At 37.0% G+C, this 9,822-nt stretch overlaps 1 long non-coding RNA gene across 1 annotated transcript in view; it reads left to right on the top strand.

The window, feature by feature from the left end:
- The window catches only part of LOC107571353 (uncharacterized), a 14,743-nt gene extending 6,570 nt beyond the window's left edge, over window positions 1-8,173 (top strand). Inside the window, exon 3 of the long non-coding RNA XR_001607172.1 lies at window positions 8,102-8,173. This is a non-coding gene — a long non-coding RNA (uncharacterized lncRNA). The remainder of the gene's footprint in view (window positions 1-8,101) is intronic.
- The last annotated feature ends 1,649 nt before the right edge of the window (window positions 8,174-9,822 follow it).

Raw genomic sequence — 9,822 nt, forward strand, 5'->3', positions numbered from 1 at the left:
AAAAAAAGGGGGGGGGGGGGGGGGAATTGAGCTATTAAAGGTGAAGTGTAAATTTTGGCACCACTGGTGGAAGCAAATGGAATTGCAGTCTGTTTGTGTGAGAGAGCAGTGCAACACTGGCTCAACCAATGGTGTGAATTTGTGGAAGAACCTGTTTGTATGAACATGGCAAATATGAGGAGTGTCTGAAATTAGTTTTAAACTATTTTAGCAATGGCATTTGGTCCAGCTAGTGAAGGAGAAAATACACACTTCACCTTTAATGTAAGGTTGCAGTTATCTGTCAAAGGAACATTCTTAGACACAGGGATAGTCCCAAAACATGGCCATTCAAAGAACAGTCACATCAGTACATAGCAAACATGTTAACATAAGGGACATTCATCTGGACAATCCAGACACACGTCACTGTCTCCATAGAAATGCCCCGTCATCCTTCAAAAACTGCCCCCCCCCGGGTACTCGCATTTGAGGTGGAACTGCTTTGAAATGACCTGTTGCCATGCGGCAGGACCGATGATTAAGACGTAGGTGCGTTAATGAAACTTATTAATGACTCTTCTCATCTGAAAAGGGATTTATTAAAATAAACGCATAATTAAATTTAGCGACGTCGAACAATGCCTGATAGTGGCTACTTTGATTTTGTTTAAAAGTAATTATGCAGAATTGACATGAGTGAGAGTGGTGCTGTGGCCCCTCTAATGAGTTAAATAAGAAAAATCGCTCAAGTTTCAGACTCTGGCAGGAGCTAATTGTGTTAATATGATGGTTTCCACAATGTTGTCATTTCACTTTTGGTCTTATTTTCTTTCTTTTTTTCTCCCTCAAATCCATAGCTAAACAAAAGATGAATTTCTTAAATTTTCAAATCTTTGCTTATCATGGATTTTCATAGTAATAATCTTATATAAGAAGACGCAAATCACAAGATAAAGTCTTGCAATTAGCAACTTAGACAAACACCCAAGTAGATTTGTGTCTTAGTTTATTACATGTTCAGCCTACTTGTGGACACTGTTGTTTATGTTATGTTTTTATGAAAACAAATGTACACAAATAGGAAGACTATTCTTTATGAACATGACTAGTAGTTTCCTTTTGTTGTGTACAGAAATTAGCAATTTTCCAATTAAATGGAAAATGAATGAATAAACGAACGAACAAACAATCAAACGAACAAACAAACATGATGCACAAGATAACACTACCATGCCAATGTTTGGGTGGGAAATTAATGAACAAACGAACGAATGAACAAACAAACGAAGATGATGCACAAGATACACTGCCATGCCAAAGTTTGGGTTGGAATTGATTGATTGATTGATTGATTGACTGATTGACTGATTTATTGATTGATTGATTGATTGATTGATTGATTGATTGAAATAAATTAATACTTTTATTCAGCAATGAGACACTGAACCAATCAAAAGTGACATTAAATATACTTATATTTAAAAAAATATGTTCTTTTGAACTTTCTAGTCATCAAAGAAAAAATATATAATTGTTACACAAACATATTAAGCAGCACAACTGTTTTAAACATTGATATAATTAGCATCATGTATGCTTTTTAAAATATTTATATATATAGAAAATAGTGATTTTCAATTGTAAAAATATTTCAACATTTGTACTACACCAAATTAATGTAGCCTTAGCATATTAACTTAAAAAAAAAGGACAGTAGTGTAAATGCACAAACACTCAAATAAATTGCATTCAAATGTAATTATTACTCCTTCTATAACTCCTAGAATGAACACAAAGATGGTACAGGGATCAAAAAATATGTAGTTTGCATATCAAAACTTTTAAGCACTCTCAAACAGGCTACACATCTTTTCTGTTAAGTGTTCATAGACAGACCAACAGTGGTCTTTTGGTGGCATCACTAATTTGGTCACTTGGGCCCCCAACAACACACCATGCAGCAACACAATGGAAAAATACACCAAGTCCAGATGGGCTCAAGTGCTCTCCTGCAACAAACGCAGCCTTCACACTCACAGACCCCAAGTTTACCAACACATCGCCATAGAGACGGATCACACAATAGCCTTAATTTGGCCCCTTGGCCGGAACAAGCAGGAAGAAACTGCTGCGACACACTCGCTTGAATATAATAACTGCGGCCCAAACAACACAAGCAGGGAAAATAATCACAGTCTCCACCCTGTGCGTGGCACAAAACAGAGCCATAACCACAGATGCTGTGTTGTGACTCTACAAACAGTACTTTTCATATGAGGTGAGGAGAGGTTAACAGCATCACACAACCTTGCCCGCATCTGGGCACGTATTAATTATCACGCTCAGCATACACGCCTGTTTCTCAGAGCTGAGGCGATATTTGGCTGGGAACGTGAGGTCTCATTATTACAGGGGCTGCTAGCGATGTCCTCTGCTCTTCCCATCCACGAGGAAGACAAAAAAAAAAAAAAAACTTCTTAATGTCCTCTGGTTCCCAGTGGAAATGGGCAAGCCCATCTCACTGCTTAGCAACCAGCCCTGGGGCCTGTTTTACACAGCTTAATTCAGATGTGAGTTAGCTGCAGTTGATTGGCTGTGCGGTCCACTCCTCTGTATTCTCTCGTTCTCTTTCTCAGAGGTGAGGACTGGCTAGAGAAAGAGAAATGTACAATGGATGCTGAGGCTACTGTGTGTGACAGTAATGAAGGATGGCTGGGACAAGAGGGGGGCAATACTGGGACTGCGCTCAGAGGAGATAATGGTCAATGTCCTCGCTAAGAGCTGGGAACACCATTTAAAAGTTTCACTTTTCAATACAAATCAGCTGACATTTTAACTGTGCTAAGACTTTGTGCCTTTTCAGGACTGCTCATGTTAACATGAGATGCATGCAAAATGCCTTGCTTTTTCTTTTTGTTTACCTAAAACATTTGTGTTCTTTGTTGTTACTGTTTTCAGAGATGTAATTGTACAACTGCTATAAAATACATTAATAAATAGAAAATAATTAATAAATTAATTAATGAATAATAATAATATTAATAATAATAATTATTATTATTAGTAGTAGTAGTAGTATTAGTATTGCTAATATTGTTATTATTATTATTTTGTCTTTTTATAATGAATAGGTTACTGGCCTTAGTAATCCCATTATTAAATTATAAAAACATGTTTTATTAAAGTTATGTCAGGTCTGAGGTCAGTTCTGATTTTTAACAGTGCAGAATCTTAAATATTTATTTTCAAAATGTGTTGCTTTTAAAATCTTTAAAAAAAAGTTATTTTCAGGTTTTAAATTAGAATATTGAATTTTCAATGCAATTTCAGATCCCAATGTATATTAACATATCTTCATAATTATTAATATCTTGAATCTCGTTTTCTCAAAATACCAAATATTTTAATTTCTAATTTATTCAAGATAAAAAAAATATTTTGCCATTCATTCTAGTTGTATGTGTGGGAAAAAAAGGTGAGAAAACAGTTCCTGATAAGGAATATTGTGTCACTGGTGCCACAACGGTCCAAATACAATATTCTCAACACTAAGGCATAGTGTTGAAGCTCTGTCCTTCCAATGAAGAAGAACAAGTGAGCGAGAGAGAGAGTGGATGGAAGTGAGCTCAACAGGGACTTACACCAGTGAGGTAGAGTTTAACATCTTGGCTGATAGTGGGTCAATTACCTGTGTGTAATTGCAATAATTCCAATAACGCTGCAGTCATGCTTGACAGTTTCCAGATCAGGTCCAGTAATTGCAGGGTGGTGTGTATAACTGGAATCAAAGGAGAGGCTCTGGAACTCGGCTCTGCCATTCGCAGCCAAACCCACAATGCTTAATGCAATAAATCCTGAGCTTATTAGCACAGCTCTAAATGGCAAATTGGTGTGAATACCAAATTATTCAGGTTATGATTGAGGGGGGAAAAAAGTTGAGGAGGGGAGATTTCACAGAAAAAATGACAGGTATTCCAGCAAAGGCCCAGCAATTGACTTCACGTCATGCCGTAACATCTGTGCTTACACGCATTATTCAACAGGAAACAATCCGGAGGTAAACAAGCACCTCTCTGATCATTTGTAAAATCCCTTAAGATTCATTACATAACTATATTGTCTCATAATCGCGCATTACATTCGTCTGTGATCGCTCGCCGTGGAAAACTACCAAACCCGCACACATGTGGAAACGGAGCCCTGTTGATATTCACATGACCAGACACTCGGCAACTCAAAGCAACAAGAGGCTAATAGGACCACAGCCCGTTTACTGAGGTAATTAAATGGCCGTGCAAGAGGACCGGAGAGGGAGAACACTACGGGGACTGAGAAATATTGCCCAAGTGTGGGGCCACTTTGCTAATAGGCCTGGCGTGATGATAGATCTCATGAAGTGGCCCCTTTGCATTAGCAGGAAGGCATTAATAAACAGGAATGGGTTAATAGTGCAGAAAAAGCCAGCAGTCAGTCTGTGGGGGTGTGGAATATTCCTTTCTTAAGTCAGCTGTAAGTAATTACGCCATGGTGAGCTTCTGACGATTACCATAACAGAGCAATTGGACGTGAAGAATGGATAATAGTATGAACATGGAAGTGTGTTTAGAGAGGGGCTGCGAGAACTGGGTAATGCTACGCATTCCTCTCTTCTCCCAGGACACGCGAGAGGGGTGATCTGATGATTTCAGCACTCGGAGGGTGACCCTCTGAGAAGTTTCAGGCTTACGGATTGTGACAAGGCCTTTCTCCATTGTAACCTAGACTTTTGCCCTGTGTATTTGGCAACTGTCCATTGGTTATACATGTAAATGAACATTTTGCAGCCTCGCACACATGAAAGTAAGACGAGAACCCCCCCCCAAAAAAACATGTTTTCCTGGGTCTCTTCTTTGGGTCTCTACATGAAACATGAAAGGTTCCAGAATAGCATTTAATTAGATGTACAATTTACGATGACAAAACCTTTTGGCAGTTCCTTAATCTCACATAAATAATGTTTATTTAATGTTCATATAAAGGAGTGGAAATATAATAACACACTCCATCATGATGAGAGGCGCAAACAACTCTACCATTCAAAAGTGTGGGGTCGGTAAGATTTTCTGATCCAAGGGAGCATTTATTTGATCAAAAATGCAGCAAAAACAGAGATATTATTAAATATTATTACAATTTATAACTGTTTTCTATTTTAATATATTTTAAAACAAAATGTATTTCTTTAATGACAAAGTGGAATTTTCAGCAGCCTCCAGTCACATGTCACATGATCCTTCAGAAATCACTCGAATATACTGAAACATTTCTTATTATTATAAATGTTGAAAACAGCCATGCTGCATTATATTTTTTTGGAAACCAAGATACTTTTTAGGATTCTTTGATGAATGATAAGTTCAAAAGAACCCCATTTATTTGAAACAGAAATCTTCTGTGTCACTATAATTGTCTTCACTGTCACTTTTGATTAATTTAATGCATCCTTGCTAAATAAAAGTCTTAGTTTCTTAAAAATTAAGAAAGAAGAAAAAAACTCTTACTGACCAGTCCTGACTTTGTTCTTCAACAGTAAAGGGAGGAGGAGAGGGATGACAGGATGAGGGGGATGGAGGAGTCCAGAGGTCTCAATCCTTACAGTCAGTGCAGCCAACATGTGACGGTTCCCACAGCTGGGCCGCCACTCTGCTTTGGATCAGGTCATAGAGCCTTCAGAAAGGTCAAGGAACAGAGGTCAGCCTGTCTGAAGAAACTTCCTAGGGGACTTTCAGTACACTTTCAGCATTCATCAACAAAGGGATTCTCACAGGTGAATGAGCAGAGAGGGAGAGAGAGAGAGAGAGAGAGAGAGAAGCAATATAACACTTTTTTCATATCACACAGAAAATAAGGCAGAAGTATTTTCTATTTCCTCTGACCACTCCTAATAAACAAGGATAATCAAATTCCTTAGGGACTTAGGGGCAATGTAGGGGCCATAGTAGGAAAATGCTGAGTGACTTGATGTGTGTAATGATGCTTGATTTCAATTAAAAAATTATTTCAAGCTATAAATTGTGCAGTAACGAGCAATGCCAAATTTATTACCATCAAATCAATACAAATTAATTTGTATTTTTCCAGAACAATATAGACAATATATACTTAAATAATGTTGATTTAATATGTGTTTCATATTTTTATGACACCCAAGAAAGTAATAATTCAGCCCTTTTTATCATAATTTATTGTACGAAGAAAATTTTTTTTATGTTTAATTAATCTACACTACCGATCAAAAGTTTGGGGTAGGTCTGAAAGACGTCTCTTATGCTAACAGGCTTATATTTAATAAAAAAAACAGTAAAAACAGTAATATTGTGAAATACTATTACTATGTATAATCAACAACATTAACTGTTTTCAATTTTAATATATTTAAAATGTAATTTATTCTTGTGATAGCAAAACTGAATTTTCAGCAGCCATTACTCTAGTACTTGTGTCCCATGATCCTTCAAAAAATATTCTAATGTGCTGATTTTCTGCTCAACATATTTTTTTTCTTTTTTTTAATCAATATAATTTAATATTAATTAATATTAATATTAATATTTTTGTGGAAACCATGATATATTTTTCCAGATGAGTAGAAATTTGAAAATATATATTTTTTTAAATAAAAATATATTTTGTAACATTATAAATGTCTCTACTGTCAGTATATACAGTATATATATATAATCAGATTAACCCTACCTATTAAATATAATGACATGGAAGCAGCTGCTGAATTCTTCACCCCCCAAAAAAAGATCTTCAATATTTATTTTCCTGAATTATTTGAGAAATATTAGTAAATGAAAAAATTAAATATGGTACACACAAAAAAAAACAAAGAATTAATACAAACATCCATCACTAGATTCAGTCACAGAACTTCCCCTGCATGGTTCTATTAAACATCGGGCCAGAAGCCACATCTGCAAGGGTATGCTCTGGCAAAAGTTTACCCACTGCACCGAGAAAAGCCAAACTAGCAGCCGCGCTGTCATGGCCAGCATCCAGCGCGTGTACTGAGATATATTTATGTGCACTGCATTAAGACCGAGGCCTTCTTTTGGACCGTGAGCTGCGAGCTGACGTCTCAATCTGTTGTGTGACACACAGCCGGCTGTCTGATTCCTTCTCTTGTTTCTGTCTGGCCCTGTGCGTCCGGTGCGCTGGCGGGGAGATGGACTCTACCAGACTGACAGCCCCAACCTCTCACCTCGCCAGCCTTCCCAACCGCCCAGCTATCCCAGACTGCACCACTCCAGGACCCACTGCTCAACTGCTATGCTTAAAAGATTTAGAGCAGACAAGGCCATTTTTTTCATTTGATTGCCTGTGCAAGTAAGGCGTTTGTGTGTCTGCCAATCTCAGCCATCGGCTTGAAAAGCTCAGGCCGGGTCAGGGCCCAGCAGGCTGTTTCTCCTCCACTCCTCCCTCCGGATCTTCCAGAAAGTTCTACTTGAAAATCCCTACATAAATATTTGTGCACAGTGTGACACAGGGATTTCTGTGCACAGGCACGACGACTCTAAATTAAGACGTCTGGCCCAGCCAAGGACTCTTCTTAGCTGCTCAACAGGCTTTCTCTTGAAGAAGACAATTATTTGAACTACTATAAAGTACTATCCACTCACTCACTATTGTAAGGGAATATTTAGGAATAATTCTACCATAAGCATACAGGATATGAAACATAATCAAAAATACAGAAACAGAGTATCCATGCAAATCTGTCAAAGCTTTACATATATTGAAGTATAAGTGTTGTAATGTTATATATATATATATATATATATATATATATATATATATTTCCCCCCATCATAAAATAGCATCATTCCTTAAAACTGTACAATATATATATATTTTTTCATATTTACATTTTTAAAGCAAAATAAAACAAAGTATATTATATCATATTATTAGATAATATAATAATATTAATAATAATAATCAGCTTATATGTTCGTGCAAAGTACCATATACAGATCTCATTACAGTGTTGAATGGGACTTTTAATTGCTGAGTCTTCATAAACACTTGAACCATAAAGCACAACAAAACTGCTAATCTATAAAGTACTATATAGTATTACTACTGTAAGATAGAGCCTCTGTGTCCTGGGATAAAATGATCTGTTTTTGTTCTTATTTCAGCAGAAACAATACAAGTTTAGCCATGAAAACACAGGTTAAAGAGGAGTAAAACACCATGAGAGAGGAAGGGAAAACATTTTTCACAGACAGCCCCACAACATTACTGCTCTAGAGGAGATCTGGATGGAGGAATGGGCCAAAATACCAGCAACAGTGTGTGACAACCTTGTGAAGACTTACAGAAAACGTTTGACCTCTGTCATTGCCAACAAAGGGTATATAACAAAGTATTGAGATGAAATTTTGTTATTGACCAAATACTTATTTTCCACCATAATTTGCAAATAAATTCTTTAAAAATCCTACAATGTGATTTTCTGGATTTTTTTTTTCTCATTTTGTCTCTCATAGTTGAGGTATACCTATGATGAAAATTACAGGCCTCTCTCATATTTTTAAGTGGGAGAACTTGCACAATTGGTGGCTGACTAAATACTTTTTTCCCCCACTGTATATATATTGTGACGTCTTAGTGAGTTACTCTGTGTTTAATTCCCAAGTCACAGGTGATTGGCTGTCTGCAGGTGATTGGCTGGCGTGGTGCTGCACCTGGACTAAATCAACTGGTGTTAAAAGAGACTTGCAGGAACAATGAGAGGAGAGAGGAATAGTTGTTTGTTGTTGGTGTTGGTGCATGAGTCTGCCAGAGAACTCACAGGACGTAGAGGTTATGGGAGTTTGCCGTTACACTGGAGAAGTTTCTGCCTTGATTCATCCCTCTCTAAATCGGACGTTTGGTTTTGAGTTTTGTTATTGATGTTTGTTTGGACTGATGTCATTGGTATACCTTACAGATACTTCCTGACATACTGACTTTCATTTACACTGACTACATTACATGTTTATTTTACTTTGTAAATACATTTGTGTTAATCAGTGGTTGTGTGCGGCGTCTCCCTGGCTTTTGTTGCGATCTGAGAATAGTAATCGTAACTATATATACAGTATATTCCTCGGTGTGTGAAAATTATATCTTGCATCTGAAGTCTGCCCCTCTAAGGAAGAAAAAAACTTGTATTTGTGTATGTTTTGTTGCCCTCACACACAGTGCTGCTCAGCATCTCCACACTTTCTCACATACAGAGCAGTCACTCTGAAACACACACAAATGCTAGTCACTCCAATGAAAGCTCCTATCACAAGAGTCATCAAAACTGGCATGAATTCACACAATTAGCTTCTATGCATTTCAGCAGTGCACTTTCACGGAAAGCAACAGCAGAAACAAAGAGGAGAGGGGGAAGGCATCATGAAAAAAATGCAATCACCCGCGTAAGCACATCCCTGACATACACATGCTACTGCAATTTTAAAAGCATAATTCAACCAAAAATATACTAATTTACTCACCCTCAGGCCATCCACTTTGTAGGATTTTTTTCTTCAGTAAATAATGTTCAGTTTCTTGCACAGACCAATTATTTTGCTTCATAAGAGCTAAGTATATCGTCAGGAGCCACGGGTATACATTTTGTGTTCTTTGATATGCTTTTATTTTTTTATTTTTTATTCTCAAAAACCGGTAGCCGCTTGCCTTTTAATCACCAAGAACCACGTTTCAGCTAAAAATCTTATTTTCTGTTCTACTCAATAAAAAAAGTCACCTACACCTTGGATGTCCTGAGAGTGGGTAAATTAACAGCTCATTTTCATG

Source organism: Sinocyclocheilus grahami, unplaced genomic scaffold (assembly GCF_001515645.1).
Source record: "Sinocyclocheilus grahami isolate Dianchi unplaced genomic scaffold, SAMN03320097.WGS_v1.1 scaffold1583.1, whole genome shotgun sequence".
NCBI lineage: Eukaryota > Metazoa > Chordata > Actinopteri > Cypriniformes > Cyprinidae > Sinocyclocheilus > Sinocyclocheilus grahami.